Below are 21,557 nucleotides of genomic sequence, written 5' to 3' on the forward strand. Positions count from 1 at the left end.
CACATGACCAAATCGTAAGGCAAATTACTTAGTAACTGCATGAAATAAATGTACATTTTATTTATTTATTTATTTATTTATTTATTTTGGTAAAAGCTCCCCTCAGATTAAAAGAACACATATTGCTATATGCTTACAATTTCCTGCTGAAAGCCAAAAATCTTAGACGCTCTTTGTATTATTTTATAAGAATAATTTTTACAGAGTTTATCACTAAAGATACACCATCTGATTAAAGTTTATAGCCCAGAATTGTGGAAAAATTGGTCGACTTTCAGAAAAAGAAAAAAAAAAATTGAGGGTTCAGCTTCTTTTATTATAAGGGTTTAAAATTACATCACCATCTGACTGGACAGAAGAGAGTTCCAGCTCTCATACGACACTCATTTTTTGAACGTAGCTTATGAAATATGAAAGTTATGAAGAATACGATAAAGTGCGTGTGGAAATTGGAAATTGTGATAAACATTTTTTCACTCTTCTGTGCTGATCAGTGCAGACATGTTCAAACAGTTTGAGCAGCAGTAGAACAGCAGTCAAACATGCACAATCACTTACACCTACATTCTACTTTCTGCATGCTTTCTTTATGTGTCACTTTATTTAAATATTTATGGGGGATAATATACATCTTTGCTCCTTGAAAGAGATTTTTTTTCTTTTGTTTATTTTTTTAAAAATGTTATTGTTTATTTATCTAGAAAACTGACTGCCTTTCTATCAGTAAATTTCAAGATGTGAGATCTACTTGGGCGGCACGGTGGCGTGGTGGGTAGCGCTGTCGCCTCACAGCAAGGATTGCCTGGGTTCGATTCCCCGGCCGGGCGACCAGGGTCCTCTCTGTGTGGAGTTTGCATGTTCTCCCCGTGTCTGCGTGGGTTTCCTCCGGGAGGCCATTTTCCAATTCAGGCCAATTGGAGATGCTAAATTGCCCCTGGGTGTGAGTGTGTGGGTGACTGTCTGTGTCTGTCTGTCTGCCCTGCGATGGACTGGCGACCTGTCCAGGGTGTATCCTGCCTTCCGCCCAAAGACTGCTGGGAATAGGCTCCAGCATCCCCCCGCGACCCTGACGGAGAAGCGGCTTAGAAAATGGATGGATGGATGGATGGATGGATCTACTGTGGCTTTGCCTGGTCTTAGTAAGGCTTTAATCAAATGTAGTAATTGCAGAATCCTGAGTGTGGCGCTGAAAAACCGAACAGGGCTCAGTCAATGTGTGCTGCCGTACGTCGATGTGGAGTGTTGGCGCCGTTGGACAAGTTTTACGGTGGCTGTATGGTAGTCTTATGGTTTGGACCGGTGTCAGAGAACATGAAGAGATTGCTGAGGAGAGTCAGCCACAGACCAGGATGTAGAGCGGCCAGGGTTTACTGACAGGGCATATCTTTTTATCTGTTTCTGTGTTATCATGTGAACTATATGCACTAAAACACAGATTTTCAGTTATAGCAGTTAGTAGCCCAATTTCCCAATGTTTATTATGACTATAATATGCAGATACATCAACTCAACTTTTTCACACTTTTACTGAAAAAAAAAAACATACAGGGTAAAAACCATTTGAATAAACAATCCAAACAGTCAACCTCTTTAACAGCTTATAGAAGTCATCTGATTAATGTGCACTGGTCTTTTCTCGGCACTGTCTGTGGGTGTTTTTATTTATCTATTAACTGCTGATACAGTGAGTGTTGCTGTCTAGCTGTACAGAGTCACATCACACACAGCATTTTTCTTCTGTCTTCAGCTTCATCATCACTGCTCTTGAAAGCCTGTGTAATATTTCAGCGCCCGCCTTGAAGTGTGTCTCGCTTCTCTAAGGACTGTGAAATGTTTTGAAGTCTTTCAAAAGTCACACTGGAAATGCTAGTTACATCTGAACTCTGTCTGCAGTGATATTTGCAAAATGAAACCAAAGCTTAATCTTAGCATTGATGAATCTGCTTGATGGCATATTTAATCGTCTGATTGGCCTCCAAGTGATGACCACAGCAACAAAAAAGTGCAAAAGTGCCCACTAAACATTGATCTGTACATACCGTAATACAATAGACAAGCAATACAGATGTGATTAGGCCTTGATTACAGATGAAAGTACAAGACATATATTACAAATTATTTCGCTTCTCAAATTGAATGTGAAATTTTACAGTTGATATCTGTAATAGCTGTACAGTTATTTAACTTGAAACACAACATGGCGTGAATGAAAGTGTTATTGCTGCTAAGCTAATAAACTGCCTGATAACGTAATACATTTTTTCTGGTTGATATGGTAACCAGTCATTTCATAAATCTTTACATTTTCTGACAGTTATTGGTAACTTTTGCTTGTTCCAGTCAGTGTTTGATAATGAAATATATCGTTGACCAGTTGTGATAGCAGGATATGAGGTCTCAGAAAAGATAGATATCCATATGGTGGTCAGTCTTGTAGAAAGCAGAATCTAATCAATAATCTCCTTTAGCTTTTACTGTTGCTTTCTGCCGCTCTCCCTCGCACTCTCGCTCTTCCTCTCCCCCTCTCGCTGAGATTTGATTGTGCAAAATGAGTTATCAGCAGCAGAGATGGGGGCAAAGTAAAGGATTAGATTGGAGTGGGTCTTTCATTGTGAGGATTTTCAAATGTGACAGCTGCCTGCCTCACAGCTATTGCCACATCAGATATCCTGTCAAAGCCCGCTGTGTAGTTTTTACCCCAGTTCCACGAGGCCTTAAGCTGCCCTGTCTGGGGGTATTAGAATCGTTAAAATGTGGGGTTAGTATGCAGTCCTTTAATAATGAACATGCCCATCAGGCGACTGGTTTTGTGTCTGGATGGAAGGCTTAAGGAGCCCACAAGCCTCCCCTACAGGGTCTACACTCTAATGAGGCAAAGCTGCTGGATTTGATGTGTTTTTAGCAGGTGGTGGGGGAAGAGGTGCCTTGTCACTCCTGAGGCTGTCTTGGCTACAGGGCTTCTTTCTTAAACCCTTCCTGCACGTAATTAGGCCCGACACACTGCCCAAAGTTTGCTGAAGAGCACCAAAATTGGTCCCTCGTACAATTTTCTCATGGTACCAATATCTCAACAGCTGGTGTTCTCAGGAACTTTCAGAACAGCAGAAGCGGGGAAGTTGGGCTGTGTTTTTTTTTTTTTTTTTTTTCCTGCACCAATTTTGTTTAGTAGGCCCGCTTTGATAAATTAAGTTAGTGTCAAAGAAATTTGCTTCTTCCCCTCCAGTGGGGATGCTTTAAAGACAGCCTCTCTGGCTCAGCTCAAGGCAGATCAGTGCAGACGGCGACGGACGCTAACTAGCCAATTACATGGCGGGGAGAGCCACTCTGGAGCCAGAGCCTGAAGGATAAGCTGCCCCCAGGCTCCTCCTTCTGGCTACACAGCTGGGGGCCTGTTCTGGTTTGATGTAAAGATGTAGATGGATTCTTTGTCAATAGGTGCCGAGCAGCGCAGCTCATAACGAAGGCTTGAAGGGAGATGACGGGCTCAGATCACTCGCGGCCTGTCCCCAGGGTTTGAAAGATGATGCAAAGGCAACTTGTTGTGGCTCGTATGCCGTCTATGGGAAAATACTGAAATGTGAGTTTTAAAAGGGGCCATGCCATTGAACTGAATTCTCCTTGCTTATTTTAAAATAAGTTTGATGAACAAAGTATAATAGTTCATACAATCCTTAAACAGAAACTGGAAAAGAACTTGCAAGAAGAAATGCAAAAAGAGCTCATTTTGATTTCCTTTTGGTTGTGACGTCTCAAGCCTGAACACATTTACATATGACTGCTCATTCTGCCTATAGCAGTTCATCTCGGAGTGATAGTGTTGTTACTGCAGACAGTCTGAAGTAGACATTTTGGAGCAAAAGAAAACTATTTGGGGAAAACTATTAAAAATTACACTGTTCCTGGCTGTTGGGCAGCAAATGGTTCATTGCAGCCTTCCAAAGGAGCCACATATCCAGAAGGAGTGGCTGAAGTACATTTTTCCAGTGTCCCAAAGGACTGTAGTCTGAATTTAATAGTTTGTTCCACTTATCAGCTTGGACTGCATTTTGAACAAGTCACAGTATGGGGTGACTAATCAGAATAGAAGTCATTTACATATAAAAGGTTTTAAGATGTGGTAATAAGAACATCTTGTTTTATTCCAAGAGATAAAAGGAGGTTGGAAAGTGGTAATAAAATGAATTACATAAACCACATTAAAATAAGTGCTCTGAAAGTAAAAATGTTGAGCCCTCAAATAAATGTAAACCGTTTTGCTGAAATAAATGGTCTCGCATGAGATGTGCTTTTATCTTCATCCTGTAGAAGATAGAAATTAGTGAACAGGACTGTGTTTGATCTGTTTGGGGTGAATAAAACTGCATGTGTTTACAGTTAGGGTTGGTTTGCTGGACAGGGATTGAGTGTAGTCATGAACTGCACAGCATTCTGAATGTAGATTCCCCTTTGATAAGAGAGTGTAGGAAAGGGCTAAGCTTAATGCCAGTCTGGTAAACCTTTCTCCTGATAAAATCAGGCCATAAATGTAGCAGTATTTAATGCAGAAACTGTTTTTAATCCACATTATATGCAGCTTTTGGAGAGTTTCCTTTGAGTTCTGTTGCTAGCATAATGCTACCACTAGTGTGTCCGTTATGTGTGCTAATGTTAGCGTCAAGTTTGTAGTCTTTTTAGGGGTCACGATTGGCAAAACAACCACAGCGCCTGGTATCAGCACATGATAACTATGATACAGTAATTTTCTTATAGGTCTGTTGTAGCAATTTTAATAGACCTGTGGAAATTTTTCAAATTTATATCAGAACATCTAACATGAAAAAAATGTATAACATGAAATCTGTAGTCAATTTTTTTTCATCTAAATGAGACGGACAAGCTTGAAACTTCACCTAAAAAATAGGCACAAAGTGGAGTTACGTCGCATGCACGTCTCCATCTGTGTGCTACTGTGTTGTGTATAAAAGATGCACAAGTCTTCCTAGATTGGACAATATATCCTTATATTTTATATCATATGTATTATATATATAATATAGGATATTTATATCCTAATAAATGGGATATACAGGGTGAGTCAAAAGTCACAGGACACTGTTTTATTTTATTGTATTTTTTATGCTGTCACAAGCCTCCACCTTCAGTGCTGAAGGTGTTTGTTGCAGATTTTCTCAGCACACACAATTTGTTTGAGATGACCCCAGAGATAAAAGTCCATAATAAAATAAAAAATAAAATAAAATGTGTCCTTTGACTTTTGACTCACCCTGTGTGTGTGTGTGTGTGTGTGTGTGTGTGTGTGTCTCTCTCTCTCTCTCTCTCTCTATATATATATATATATATATATATATATATATATAATTTTTGGCTAGTATGAGCTCATTTTCTTAAATAAGTAACCATAAAATATGACAACTCTATTCTTGTGTTTGCTTGTTCAAAATGGTAGTTTGTGACATAAAGTGATTAACAATCTTTGCATTATTAGAGCACATTCTTTGCATATCAAATAAACAGTAGTTTTTAATGGATAAGAGTGGATAAAATTGCAGACCCTTTTTGCAGCGGCCTCAAACCCCTTGCATTAAAACAGTGTGAATCATGACATCCTGGTTGTCAATCCTCTCTTGTTACTTTGCTGAGTAATCTCCCTCTCTGCTGTGATGGGGTACTCTGTGGGTTACGTGGTGGCGCCTGCTGTAGATTTGTGGACTTTGTGAAAGTGTGGAGTGCTCTGCTGAGCGTGCCTCTCAGCTCTCTGTAATAGCAGGGATGAGATTACAGGTTTGAGCCCCCCTTTTTTTTTTCCTCTCTCTAAAAGCCCCCTATTAGAGCAGCCACTGTGGCCTTTTTTCTCTTACAATGGACTTTGGAAGGGAGCGAGCGAGCGAGTGTTAGAAAGACAGTGTGCCTAAGAGAGGTAAAGAGAGTGATTTCGTCCGTGATGCATGCGTGGAGAATGTAGTTATTTTACTCGGCCATCTAGGAACATCACTTATGTCGTTTTAACACTTTCTTTTTACTCACCGTTCATATTATGCTTTCAGCATGGGTGAAAATTGCAGTGTAGGGCCCAGGCAAGATAGCAGGGGGATCTTTTAGAGACATATGCGATACAAACTCGCTTAATGGTATCCCAGAGCTTCTCTTACCTCCTAACTCTCAGCGGCAGGGCGGTGGCGGATGCCTCCTATTTGAAATGTAAACCCACACAGTAAGTGAAAAACAGAAAGGGGAGCTTATGAAAAGAAATGTTGCATAATTGTCGGAGCAGAAAGCCACAATGCAACAGAAGTAGAAAGACAGATTGCTGGAATAAGGATGCACAGTGTTGTTCTCAGCAGTGTTTGATGGATTTTTACTTATGCTTTCTGGAGAATAGGCATTTTCCCCCCTTCCGTTTTTCTGTTGGAACACCTGGCTTTTCAGCCATCCCAAAGCGCTGTCAGAATAGCAGGTGCTTGCTGGAACTTTCCAGGGCACAGAGCAAGTATTAGAACAGATTTATGCCGGATCATACCCCCATATGTGGCCTATTCTTGTACGCGGTTAGTCACTAAGGCATATAAAGCAATCCCAGGATTACATGAGCGCACTTATTTCTTTCTGTAATTTACAAGCCATTGTAAAATACATTACGCTAATGATTTATGTGTAATTTAATAATAGGTGATTTTCTTTTCTCATTTTCAGGTTTCTTTCTGCCTTCAGGCTTGTTCATCAGTAAATGAAATGCATTCTCACTGGAGTTCAGGTTAGGTGAAACATGCTGCTGGTTGGCCCAGAAAGACTTATTTATTTTTCTTGGTGGTATGTTTTACATCAGTGTCCTGCTCCGAAGTGAAGGACCATCCACTGAGGTCTGAAAATTTGATCTGGATCTGAAACATTAAAGTAAAGTCAAAGTGAGCCAGTTCCAATGGCAGGCATTCATTTAGTGGCACTACCTCCACCATGTTTTGCATGTGAAATTGAATCATGAGTGATTTCTTCTTTTATTGCTTATTGCTCATTCTGATAAAGAATAATCTTCATCTCATCTGTACATACGACTTCCTCCCCAGGACTACAGCCTTTTTAGATACTTTTTAGCTAATAGTTTGCCCTTTCTTTGCTGGAGTTTTACCTAGGATTGCCTTTAAAGCTTTATCAATCACCACAACTCTGTGGCAACAAGCGCAGCCTTTAATGTCAGCCACATATGGCGATCTAAAGTAGCAATGTGTGCTTGATGTGTAGTTTTAAGCTTCAACTCTTGTTTTCTGCTGCTTACCCTAAATGGACTGTTTAATATACTCTTGCGACGTTTTTCATTGATGATTGGTACATAAAAAACAAAACATACAGTTTCATCTCTGGCTTAAACCTAGGCTTACTGCCTAATTTCTGCTGTTTAGATATTGTTTTAGCCATGTTAGCCTAATGTATAGGCATAGTTTTTTTCAGCATTGGTATATTCAACAACATTAAAGTAATTATGAAAATACCAGCTCCTTTCAGGTATATGCTGATGGTAAGGCACTCAAACACTGCGGTGGTGGAATGTTTTAGCTCTGAGGTCATGCTAATGTATTCTTCATCTTGTAATCTTGTCTTGGACACATCTAAGGCTGCATCCTGGATAGCGTCCTTGATCTTTTTAGCAGTTTTTTCCGTATGATTGAAAAACATTATTATCCACTCCTGTGATTTGCTGTCATTTTGTTTTGCTTCTTAACAAGGTACCAGTTCATTTTGACACGTCTGATCTTTTGCCACTGTCCCTGCTTGATTTATTTAGATTTTTTTTTACACTCTCAGGATAATCTACATGACTGGCATTGACCTTGCTTTGGCACAGTGGTGAGAGGCATCAAGTAACTCTAGATTGAAACGCTACATCATCAAACAACTTCAGATCTTTTATTAGCGCACTTGTGCATGAAAAAGTGATTCAGCTGCACACAGCAAACCAAGAACCAACTGAGCAGGCAAAATGTTCAGTTACGTTAGCTGGCTTAAAATTGGAGGACTATGTGTTAAAAGGGCTAAAAAGGGCTGCTAATAGGAAAACAGACTGGACTATAGAGAGGAAGCAAAACAAGAGCTTGAATCTGTCTGTATCTCTTTAATAAGAGCTGTCCTTCCCCCTTGTTCTTTTTTCGAACTTTGTGGAGGTTTATTTTCAATCTGCCTGAGTGCATATCAGTGAGCGTGAGTAAAACCTTTTGGCAGGTACTGCTATGTGATTGTGTTGATTTGATAACATACACTAATGAGTCTAATCACTGCCTTAATTACTGTGAATGGTTCAGGGTGTGTTAATTAGAATGCTTAACCTTTGGAGACTGAATAGGAAAAGGAAATCGAGCTGTTTGTGACAGCATCCTCCTTTTCTCTGCACTAGGATTACACATCAGCTTTGTTTTGCTTTCCTGTAAGAGCCAGTGCTTCGTCTTTAGGCGGTCAGAACTCTCACTCCAAGTATTGCTCTCATTTAAATTCACTGGGAAATGCACAAAAATGGCCATCTTAATTATGTTCATAGCTCAAGAAGATGATGTTCCCATTTGGAGATGCAAGGTTTTGTTACGACAGTGACTATATGTTAAGCTTGATGGAGCACAGTTTTACACAAAATGTAAAGCTCCGTAAGTTACAGTGCAAATATAATTTGCTAGACAGGATTGTCACAACTGTGCAGACACCAGTATGTCCTTGTTGAACATCTCATTCCAAAACCATGGGCACAAATATGAAGTTGTTCTCACCTTTTGCTGCTACTACAGCTACTCTGCTGGGAAGGCTTTGCATTAAATTGTGGAATATGGATGTGGGGCTTCACTTCCATCAGCCACAAGAGCCTTAGTAAAGCATTTGATTCATGGCGATAAGACCTGACTTGCAGTCAACAATTTCAGTTCATCTCAAGAGAGTCTAATGCGGTGGATGTCAGGGCTCTGTGAAGCCCCGTCACATTTTTCCATGTCAGACTCGGCAAACCATTTCTTAACTTGTTTTGTGAACCCGGGGAATTTTCATGCTAAAGCAGGATCAGGTCTTCCTTGAAAAGTTGTCAAAGTTTTGCTCTGTATCATAAACTTTTCCCCTCACAAGAGTTAAGGGGCTTAAACCATGAAAAACAGCCCCAGAACATTATCCCACCTCTACCAAACTTTACAGTTGGTGCTCTGCATTCAAGCATGTGGCGCTCTTCTGCATCTGCCAAACGCAGTTTGTTTGTCAAACCGCGAGATGGTACAGCGCTATTCCTCGCTCTAAGGTCCATGTGTCAAACACCCGTGGCACAATCCTATTCGGCCCGCAAAACTACTTTAATTTCTACTAATATTAACTCATTTCACCCTGAGCTGCAATACAGTCCCCAGGATGCACTGCAACATAATGTGTACTCCGACCCCCATCCCCCAACAACAATCTATGGGCCAGCGGTTACACAAAAATAAAAGATGCCTGGTGTTAAGAAAATTTTAAAGTAGATGTTAAAGAGATTTAACATTTGTCTGTAGCTAATGTAGCCTATTGTTTTATATAAACAATTTGTTTTTATATGAATTTATTTTTGAATAGTTCAAGTATTCAATGCGTATTGTGTGGTTGCAGTTTAGGTGTTTTTTGAATAAACAATGTCCAGTTGGGGTCATGGCAAAATGTTAGTTAAAAATAGCTGGCCCACAGATTTCTTTAGATTTTTTAATGTGGCCCCTTTAGTAGTTGATTTTGACACCCCAGCTCTAAGGGCACGTTTCCACTGCTCTAGAGTCCAGTGACAGCTTGCTTTACACTACTCCAGCCAATCCTTGGCATTGTGTGTGGTGATTTTAAGTTTGAGAGGCAATTTTTACATGATATGCTCTTGAGCACCTGGTGGTCTTGCTCTGCCAGGTTGTGTGAGCTGTTGTTGCTCCTGGATGTTTTCATTTCACAGTAATGTCACATACAGTTGACTGAGTTGTTGGAAAGGTTGTATCCTAGAATAGTGCTGTGTTGTAAATCAGTTTTTGTTATTACCCATTCTTCCATTAGTAGAATGTTTGCCTGTGGAGATTGGCACTATTTTTGATGCACCTCTTAGCAATAGATATGGCTAAAATGATTGAACCTATGAAATACAAAGGATGTGCACTGTTGGAAATGTGTTGACATGCACAGTGTATCATTCCTGGTCAGTTGTGGGTTCAAGTTAAGTGAAATACTGGAGGTCAAATGAGGGTGAGAGAGAGCAGAGTGCAGAAGGAATGAGGGTGAACTTGATTGAACAGATATATGGCACTGGGGAATAAACTCTTTAGATGCCTGCTGGTTTGGGGATGAAGAGATTTAAAGTGTTTGGCAAAGGGATGTATCTAGGACAGTTGGAGACCTGGCTGTGACAGGAAAGCTTTGAAACTCATTTCTGAAATGGTTGGAGATGTCAGTGGCTGGCAGATCAGAACAGATGACCTTATTATCAAAGCTGAGCATTTTTAGGGTCCAGCCTGATGTTAATAGATGCTGTAATGAAAAGCTGTACTAAGATGTTCTGCAAGATGTAGAAATATTTCATTTGATACGTGCTCTGCTTAGATCTTGTATAGTTGAGATCTTTGCAGCCCAGCTGATGGTGCTGTAAGTAGTAGATTTTCAAAATTTGATATATGGAAATTTAATCACACTTCATTCTGCTAGAAAACTGTAGATGGAAGCTCCCTGGACAAAAAATTTGTCACCTTGCACGTTTAAGCTGGCAGAAACTTCAGGCTCCTGCAGAAGGAGTTGCACGAGGATGATCGAACTATAAATACCTGCAGGCAGTGCGACAGGATTCATGGATTGAGAAGAGGTGGTACAGTGCACCGAATGTCTTGTTCGACATGTGGAAAATGGCTGACAAAGCAGATGATAATTCGCAAAAAGGAGTGATTGCCAAAGGCCACAGTGTGAAGGAAGTAGATGAAATTTGCAGCTGTATCGAAGCGTACAGTCACACGGGTCGACCAGCAGAGGTAAAAATCCTAGTCTACAGGAAATTCTTGTATTTGTGGCTGAAAGACGAAACTAAGAGACATGGACCGCTGGTGTGTTTCCCTGTTTGTGAATAAAATTGCTTCACTTCCAGGCAAGAATTTGTTCTAGAAGTCACTGCAGGTCCTTCACAACCAATTTCTGAAAGAACACTTCACAAGGACCTGCATACCATGAACATATGGAGCACACAAGAGGCCTTTGCTCACTTCTTCTTACAAAGTTGGTTACATGGGGTGAACAAGACACAACAATTGGACTCATGACTGGAAACATTATCTGGTCAGATGAATCTTGTTTCTGCCTGTATTTGAATGATGCTAGGCTTCATGGAAGCCTCAGGAAGCCTTAACAGTTTAATTGCTATTACAATTGAGTCACAGGTGACTAGTTGTTTGTATGGTGAGCTTATTTGCAAATGTGAAGGTCTTACCTCTTAAATAGCTGTTCTTAAATCTTTAGCTGGGTATACAGTACTGTGCAAAAGAAACATTTTTAAAGTCTATTTGTGTAGTATGTGTTTATTTTCTGAGAAAAGTATTAATACAAATTAAACAAAATGACTATTAACAGTCATAATGATGACAATGATTATATATATATAATATATATAATTAATAAATAGTGATTTTCTGGATGTTGGTGTGTTTGTTTAACCATTTTCATACCTCTCCTCGAGGAAGCCCAGTATTACAGTATTATATGTAGTTAAAAAGCAGCTCCTGGTTTGACCAATCAGTGCTCAGTAAATTGAGCTCATGATGTAACTGATGATATTAACAAGTCTCTGTGGCTGCGGTGAAGGTGTCAAGGATAAATATGGACCCAAGAAATTATTGTTACTTTTTATTGTTTTTATGTTTATTTGAATTATGAATATGACTTTATTCTAATGTATATTGTGATAAACTCACTGCTGAGGTCAGTTGTTTAAAAATTATCTTAGATGCCTAAAACTTTTGCACAGTGCTTTTTGGATCTAGAAATTGATGTAGAATCTTTACATTATGTCTTGAAACTTTTGAGAAAATCCTTCATCCCAGTTACATCAGTAGTTCTATAAAGAACCATCCATTGAAAGATTCTTCAGAGATCCATATGTGGCTATAAAGAATCCTGTTTTGCACCTTTATTTTTTGAGGGTATTTTCTGGATGGTTATGGGGAAGCTACCTTGTTAATGTGTCTATCTTGATTAACTATCACATCCTCGTAAGTTAATCTTACTCTGTCATTAATGATTCGTTTTGATTCTCTCCATCCATCTTGTTGCTGGGCGTCCTCTTCCTGTTTTACCTTCCATGCTTAAATGCTCTTTTTCAATGAATTGGTTCTTCTGTCCATAATCATGAATCTGTCTGCTTGTAGTAAGTCAACACATTTTGTGTTTGCAAAGGCTGTTGTGTTTGTACCCAGTGTTTCGGCTGTAGTTTTGAGCCTCATTATTCCATTTCCCTGCTCCTGATTTAGCTTTGCCTGCTAGCCATTGATTTTTATTTATTTATTTATTTTTTGCCTCATCTTTGTATATTATTTTTGGATTTGTCTGCCTTCTGCTGCCTTGCTTGTGTATCCTGCTTTAAAGAGTGAATCATTGCATTAACTACTTTCTGGAGTTAACATACACTTCTAAGAGTAAAGGTTTCACATTGGCTCCTGGCTTTGTCATAGAACCTAACATTGTTGTAAAGAACCCTACTTTGAGAATCTACATTTGTTTTAGTTAGAGTAATCCTTTGATGGTGTATGAGTCAGTTTACACAGGGGACGTTATTACGAGGGATGAAACAATCGACGCTATTAAAGATGTCAACAATAAAAAAACAGGATCAGCAAATAGTTACATTATTGATGTTTCATTTACATTTTCAAAGTAATGTCCCACCTAGAGTGAGTTAACAACTTGACCTGAAGAGGGCAGCAGTTCACTTACAGTGTCGTATCTATGTGAGCAGATAGCAAAAGAAAAAGGACAGTTAAAAAGTCTAGAGTAGAGGCAGTCTACTCTGAGAGTATTTTTTTAAATACAAGATAAAATATCCACGTACTGCATACTATGTATATATAATACACAAGTCTGAATTACAATCTATTGAAGCACAACGTTGCCTTTGACTAACAGAAAGGAAAACATGCTGGTGGAAGTTTTCCTACCATGCTGGTGTTTTGACATACAGAACTACTTTCTGAAGACATGCAGTTGACACTGATAGTGGTTTGTCAAAATGAGATAATGTTACCCTTACAAACATCACTAAAGCGCATTATTTTACTTTGCTAACACTGGTCACTGGAATATTCTAATCCATATTTCTGTTTCTGTTAATTAGACTTTCTTAAAAACTATTGAAAAGTTGGCAGCTCTTCCTATCACATACTCCGATCAGGCATAACATTATGACCCCCTCCTTGTTTCTACATTCATTGTCCATTTTATCAGCTACACTTGCTATATAGGACCCTTACAGAGCAGGTACTATTTGGGTGGTGGATCATTCTCAGCACTGCAGTAACACTGAAGTGGTAGTAGTGTTTAGTGTGTGTTGTGCTGGTACAAGTGGATCCGACTTGTGCTGCTGGAGTTTTTAAACACTGTATCCACTCACTGTCCACTCTATTAGACACTCCTACCTTGTCAGTCCACCTTGTAGATGTAAAGTCAGAGACGATAGCTCATCTGCTGCTGCACAGTTTGTGTTGGTCATCCTCTAGTCCTTCATCAGTGGTCACAGGGCGCTGCCCATATGACGCTTGTTGCTGGATATTTTTGGTTGGTGGACTGTTCTTAGTCCAGCAGTGACACTGAGGTGTTTAAAAACTCCAGCAGCGCTGCTGTGTCTGATTCTAACTAACACACCACCACCACATCAGTGTTACTGCAGTGCTGAGAATGATCCACCACCCAAACAGTACCTGCTCTGTGAGGGTCCATGGGGGTCCTGACCACTGAAGAACAGGGTAAAAGGGGGCTAACAATGGACTACAGTCTGTAACTGTAGAATTACAAAATGTACCTATACAGTAAGTGGAGCCGATAAAATGGACAATGAGCATAGAAACGAGGTGGTCATAATGTTATGCCTAATCGGTGTACATTAGCCAGCCAGTTACAAACAAAATTTTGTTAACTCAAAATACAACTTCTTTTATAAACATAACAAAAAATGTTGACCACTTTTTCTTGGAGCCATCATGTTAAAGTATTAAAAGAGGTGAATGATGCTGCAGCCTGAAGAGCTATAACATCAGTCTAAACGTTATCATATCATTTATTTTTTGCTACTGCTTATTGCTTACTGTAGCTCAAACTTTCTAGTAGTTTAGCTCCTTGTGAACAGAACCTCAGTTTGTCAGAACATTTTATTGTTACAGTTAATCACATTTTAAAAGCATTGCAAACACTGAAATCTAAGACTCAAAGTGAAATCTCATCTTTAATTTAATCTCTACTGAAGGACACAAACACTCACTCTCATCTGGTTTTGGCTGCTGGTGTTTTTCGGGCAACGTTTCTTTTTTTATTTAGTGAAAGCGATATATACTTTATTTAATGTGGATGTAATTCATATTTAGATCAGTTGCCAGGAGATTATAATGTGACGGACAGTAGGGTGCTTGTTGATGGTATTAGTGTGTCTCAGTGTGTCCTCATTTCAATTTCCTCTCTGCTGGTCAGTTAACTGTAAAAATAGTGTTTTGCTCAGGTGGGAATGACATCAATGATTGGTTTGTTCAAACAGATTTAGAAGGGCAATTATCTACCCAGGAGCTAGATTTTATCACCACTTGGATGAGCTGGGGTAATCAGGTATATTTTAGCTTGATAAATATCAGGCTGTGAATGAGTGTTCAGAGAACTGTTTGAGGTGCTGGTATTAAAATGCTGACATCACCGTTCAAGTACAGTGTAATATGTAATGACTTGATGAAATGGCAATTTTTTGGTTTATCAGTACAGTGTTTTTACACAGAAGCCTCAACAATTAAATATAACTTTTTATTATTTTTTCAGTATTGGATGTGTCAACGCTTCTCCTTTATTATAGCTTTTTTTCCCCCAGGAAATATACAGGTATTTTTTCACAAAGTTTTTCAAAGTTCTTAGAAGTTGGTCGCATTTTGGACTTCCCACAATCCAAGTAATCCCAAATGCTTTCAGTGATGTTGAGGTCTGGACTCTGGGACGGTCAGTTCATTTTTCTGAGAACACCAGCAGCTTCTTTGGGGATTTTGCAAATTTTCTTCTTGTTCGTCTATTTCCTTTTACTAATAACAGTTGCTTGACAGCTACACATCCTTTTAGTCCTATAGTGTTGAGTTATCCTCTCACCATGGAAGGATGGACAGAAACACCTGGATTTTTTTCACACCTGAAGCAAAGTAGGGGCTTGATTTATCTTAATTTATCTATCTCTCAACGATCAAAGACGCTTTAGTGACTGGTAATCATTGAGAGAGAGTAATCAATGGTAATCAATTGTTGAGCAACAGAGAGATCAAGCTCCAGGACTCCAGGCATGTTTTAATTATTTTTCGAATTCCAGCTTTGGAAGCTCCCAAACTATATAAAAATACTGTGTGATTGTCGGGACCAAAGAGCTCCCAGTCCTCCGCTCAAACACGCTCAAACTTCAGCCGCAGGCTCGGTTCGAAGGAAAGAAAAGGCCCTCTTTATTAGTTCCAATGTAACAAAATGGTGCCCGAAAGCCAAAATGTACAGACACTTCAAAAACCATACGTTTTATACCACTTATGAGCGAAGCCATCACCCCTCCCTGGGGCGAGAAGGGTGAGATCATCGCTCCACCTATTCCTGATACATCCTGAAATCACCAATCAATAGAATTGTTTTTCTAGCTTTCTTAGGAACGCTTGTTTCCTATATTTTATAACCTATTTTTTCCCTAACCCTAACACTAACCCTTATCCTGGCACATGAGGTCGTCTTAACCAAGTGCTGGGTGCTCTCCTCATTCATTTTGATTGATGGGCTAGTTTCTACTGGTTCTTATCTATTTTGCTCACTAATGGCAGGCTTGTTTTTGCTGAATGGGCAACACTTCTTAAGGCTCCTAGGCCAGGTGCACTCACTGTCAAAGATCTCTTTCACAGCCTAGACTGTCTGTTCATGGAGCGGAAAATCCATATTTGGAAGTCTAAGGGCCTGCTGTTCCGGTCCCTGTCTGCCTGCCTCAGTTAAATGCATATAGGCCTGTCTATCTCTGCTTTATGCTCATAACTCCATCTTTAATAATTTCTAAGTTAATGATTATTACAAAACTTTTATTAAAAGGTGATTTAAGGACATATTTCTTCAAAAATCCCACGATTCAAACAGATTAATCTGATTTCAAAATTGTGTATTTCACCTGTAAATCATTACAGAGCAATGAAGTAAACTGTAAATGGTTTGGTGGAACCACCAGTGAACGCTCTGAGCTGTTGGAGGTTCACTACCCACCAAAATCACGTTGCAGAGTTCTGATGGATTCACTCTTATTGAAGAGAAGAACGCAGAACCCTTTCTGCTCAGGGGTCTCTCTCCTCACAGACTGAAGGGAGCCATCTTCCAATGAGAAACTCTACGACTCCCCTTTCAGTTGGTATGTGATTGGTTCCTAGGCGCCTCACGGTCGTAAAAATATGACGCTTTGAAATCGGTAGAATCTTTTTGAATCACCCTTTATGTTTCTATGGCATGTCTTCTGCTGCGGTGAAACCACCACCTGTAAGAAGAGCAGTCCCTATCAGACTCCAGTCTTGCACTGATTCTCTCTGTTAGCACATTAGCTCCTCTGAAAAGGTGGTCTGCGTCACTCATCCAATGTAAAAACCTACCAATACCTCAGCAATAATTAAATGCCAAAAACGCTTGAAACGTACTTCTCCATGACTTGCTGCTGTCACCTAAAAATGAAAGCAAGTCCTACGTTAATGTCGGCTAAAGTTTGTTTTCCTAATTATAGATTCATTGTAGATTATCTAGCTATAGATTCACTACCCCTTACAAAATGATTTGGAAAGCACATCCCTAATGAATATGCTGATCTTACTATGCGATTCAGTGTTATTTGTCTGGCAGTTAGTGCAGCGGATTTGGTCTGACTCATTGTAGAGAACACTCATCTCAGTCTCACTGTCAGCTGCCAGCTTTCACACATCAACCCCAAATTCCCAATTTAATCTAACCTCTAATTGGTTCCTGATGTTCCACCACTATCAGCAACAGTGTGTACCACCTGTGACTGCCACAGTGTGTGTGGATGAGGGAGGGCGAGAGACTTTGAATTTAAATCCCCAGCATTGCTCTTACAATACCTCCTTGCCTGTGTTCACTATTTCAGGCGCTTTCAGAAGCTGCAGCATTTGCCAAAAGTTGTAATTTTAGCACATTTTGTGCTTGTGTTCAGGTGACAAAGGCAAAGAAAATAGCACCGTGACTCACTCAGAAGTAGAGTGTTTTGAATATGGAGGTGTTTTTCAGTTTCATATTTCTGTTTGAGAATGAAGACCAACTGATAGGAACATGTTGAAAACAACACTGTACAATAACATTGTTCTGTAATACTGTTATTATTTTATATAATTAATATACAATTATATTTTATTGTTGTCCACAGTAGTTTTAGTTGAATAGTGGTTTACTGACTGATATGATTGTCAGTTTTGAATTGTGACATGGCAGATATGCATCTGTTCTTAATGTCAAGTTTTTTAAACTCTGATAAACAGCAGAAACGTACAGAAACGTTAATTATATGAATATTGTAGTATAGGATGTGGAGCTGAATTCTCGACTTTCATGTGGGTTTGTTTCTGTTAATTACAGTACCATTCAAAAGTTTGAACATTTTAAATCACTTTTTTAGTAATAGGAAAGCAGTTTTGTTGCAGACACATATATAAATCTACCATTCTACCAGATTAGTTGAAACTTCAGTCTCATAGTAAGAAATATTAAAAAAATGAAGTATTCTGACCTTATATATAACGTAGATATAATGTTATGATCTAATTAAACTCTAGACATCCATAGAAATAATGTTAATAAACTACATAAATACAAAATCATCATTTATAGTGTGCTTTCTATTGGGAGGTGGCTTCCAGAACCAAAATTTCAATCAATTAAAAGTCAGAAATGTGTTTTCAACTCTGGCTTTGGACCAGTTTGATAAAAAGATCCATGCAATGTTATTCTCATAATAAAATTCTTTAAAAGGAAAAATAAAACAATCGATAATGAAGTGAGCTGTAGGTGATTGATAAAGCTGAACAGCATCGCAAACATAGAATGAAATGTCCTTAATGTTTCATGTTCAGAAATGATATGTGAAATTCTCGCAGATCAAATAGCTATTCATAGTAGTTTTACAAGGACATGCAAATCTAGAATAATAGCTTATGACTTAATAAACTTTTTCTAATATCATAACCTTAGTTTGCATGTTGGTGTCTAGTTTGTTACATCTCAGTCTGGACTGTGTAACTGTGTAAGTTATTAAAGCCAACCTATTGTTTTTTGTTTTACTGGTCTTTTTGTGTTTATATCGCTGCTGTCAGAACAAAATCTTGTATCTGTATTTTCAGTCATTTTTCAGTTTCTGACAATTTGAATATACCTGTCGCCCTTAACATTTTGTGTGTATTTCATGAAGAATGGAGATATAAGATCAACTTCCCTATTAGTAATTAAAAGTTCCATTTTACATTTAGATGGAGATAAATATTCAGTTAACTTTCTAAACATCTTTTGCCTGGTAATGTAAGTGGCTGAAGTTTTTTGAAGTTTTTGCTCGTACTGAAAATCTGTGGTTCCTCAGTATTGGCTGATTAATACATGAGTTACTTGAGAACAGTAGGTGGAGGTAAGAGTATAGATCTGAGTTAACATGCTGAAAATGTATTAGGTTGAACTGCAGCCTGTTTTGAACCAGATCACTCCCATTGCAAGGCAAAGTCAACATGTTGAAATTCTCAAGGCAAAGCCCTGTAATTAACTTTGTCTCCACTAATCACACACACTTGGGGTGAGAACACCTTAGAGAAACTTTTAACAGTTGGTGCACCTTTCCTTTACAAAACGAACAACTGAATAATTACAGAATCTGAGTATTTGAGTGATGGTGCTGCTCTCTGTGTAGGCTCGCTCTGGGAGCTGTCCATGGTTCTGCAGCAGCAGCTAAAAGGGCCATGGTGCTGAATTGCACCCTGTTAGCCAGCGCCTCCGTTGCAGATGTCGCCACATGTCAATCCACTGCCAATCCTCTGGCTTTATATCATGCCATCGTGGATATGTGATTTGCTAGAGTGAAATGACATTTGGGCCGTGAAGAGTGACTTCGCTGTCACTGTAATTTTGGTTTCTGCCAGTAAGTGTAGCCACACACCACATACACTCAGCGAAGTTTCATTTTAGTGCTATGTCTGCTGATGGCAGGCTCCGATGCATTTCTCCCCACTTCCTCATTGATTAAATGTCATATGTAGCAAGCAGTCAGAATTGTACACTGACCTCTTACTTCTTTTTTCTTCTGGAAAGTCCTTTTTACCCTTTTTTTTTTACCCTATGTACTACTTTTTCTCTATACTCTATATTAACCACACTAACATTTCCCTATGAATGTAAAATGATGGAGTTTCATTATTTATTTCAGAAAATTTTGGAAATTGCGAACAGTAAGAATCATAACTCCCTCTACTGCACTTATTATGAGAGTAATGTTACAAAAATCACTTTTCTTGCCTAAAATGGTCCCAATTTGGACCATATTAAATTTAAAAACATCAATAATAATAATAATAATGTGTGCAGGGGTCCTTTTGGAGTGTGTTGCTTTGAGGTAACTTTGTGCGACAGTGGGAAGAAATAATGTAAAGCCATATTCCCTGAAGTGGTGAGACCTGGCCTGTGACTGGCTAAATCCATTCCACTGTCATATAATGTTGCTTCTAGGCAACAAACATATTTCTTCAAAATCGCATGACAAAAAAAATGATACTCAGTGTTTAAAAAGAGGTTTAAAAAGAGCAAGCACATGCTTTTTATTGATGTACTCAAACTCATCCCTTTATTGTAGCCCTATTGTTGACTTTAAATGTGTGTAATGTTTTTTGTAAACTGAGGTACATGAGTTTGTTGCCCTGAGGCAACATTATGGGTTAATGAGACCCAGTAGTTATTGTTTTTTATATTGGGAATATGTTTGACCCTAAAATAAACACCAAAGGTATAATAGATATCTAGTACATTAAGTAAATGTATAACAGAATGCTATTAAAAATAGCCATTACTTATAGTTTGGACTGTCAGATCATTAAAATCATCATGCATTAACTGTGTTTTATATTTTATTTCTTTGAACTTGACTGTAAAGAGAGATTTGTTTCTCTTTCAAATGCAGTGCATTTTGTTGCAGCTATATTAGACAAAAGGTTAATAAAATTTAATGTAATATATTTATTGCTTTCAGTACATTCAATAACATGGGTTCACAGGGTTCACATCATTTTAATTTTCCCTCTCATTTTCACTTTAATTCTCACTGATTTCCAGTGAGAGTAACAGTGGCTGCATGTTCTAATTAATGAGTGAATATACCATGTATATCATATAGTCAGTCATTGGTTCCAGCTCCTCTGTGACTGTAGCCTCACATTCTCGTTCATACAGCTTGTAGATTGTGGCAGTGGAAGCTCTGAAGGGACACTAGCTTTTTGAAGTACTGAAGGTATTTCTTTAAAAGCTATATATGAACTAGAGGGCTACAGTAGACTCCATCATAGCAGCATGTCTGCACAGCTACAAACGGATTATAGGGTCAAATTGGCAAAATGCAGTAATAATTTATCATGTTAACATGTCATTAACCCTTTATTGATGTATTAACACATTAACTTAACGTGAAGTGACAATTATTTTGCTTGGTGCAGAACTAAATGTCATTATGAGGTTCTTTGACAACTTCATTTCCAACTTTTCCACTTTTTCCCTTTATGTTTCTACCAATTTAAAAGTAATGTGAGATTTCACTGATGCATGATTTTCAGATCTGTTAGCTGTTTTTTCTACCTTTTCTTTAAGTAAACTTCTGCTGAGGATGAGTTTTTATGCCTTGAGCATTAGGATTGTGGTTTAACTCTGCAGTTTATGTGAGTTTGATAGCTGTTGTTTTGGGGAATTTGTAATGTAATGGGTGCTATAATTCAGCAAGATACAAATAAAAGTCAAAATGTCCTTTTTCTTTCAGGAGCATATTGGCACAGCTGCTATTTGGTCCGCTGCCATTGCACCATGTTGATGGTCCCAGCAACGCAACATCTTGTGTTGTATTGCTTCCATCAGACACATAGAATGCTTTTTATCTTCATTTGGGTTTTTATAGGCTTATAAATCTCAAGCTAGCTCAGAGTGAGAGGCACAAACAGTGTATTGGCTTTCCCCCTGGTTCAGCTAAAAATCTCGAGCTTGTGTCGTCCTCCCTTCTCTGGCTGTGTTATGAGGATTTTCACATTTTGACTGCGGGTGTAGCTCACACAGGTTTGCTTTTGCTCTGC

General features: G+C 38.7%; 1 protein-coding gene across 1 annotated transcript in view; it reads left to right on the forward strand.

The window, feature by feature from the left end:
- rngtt (RNA guanylyltransferase and 5'-phosphatase) overlaps positions 1-21,557 on the forward strand; it is a 211,863-nt gene that overhangs the window by 50,662 nt on the left and 139,644 nt on the right. The gene's annotated exons all lie outside the window — the stretch shown is intronic.

Source organism: Pygocentrus nattereri, chromosome 4 (assembly GCF_015220715.1).
Source record: "Pygocentrus nattereri isolate fPygNat1 chromosome 4, fPygNat1.pri, whole genome shotgun sequence".
NCBI lineage: Eukaryota > Metazoa > Chordata > Actinopteri > Characiformes > Serrasalmidae > Pygocentrus > Pygocentrus nattereri.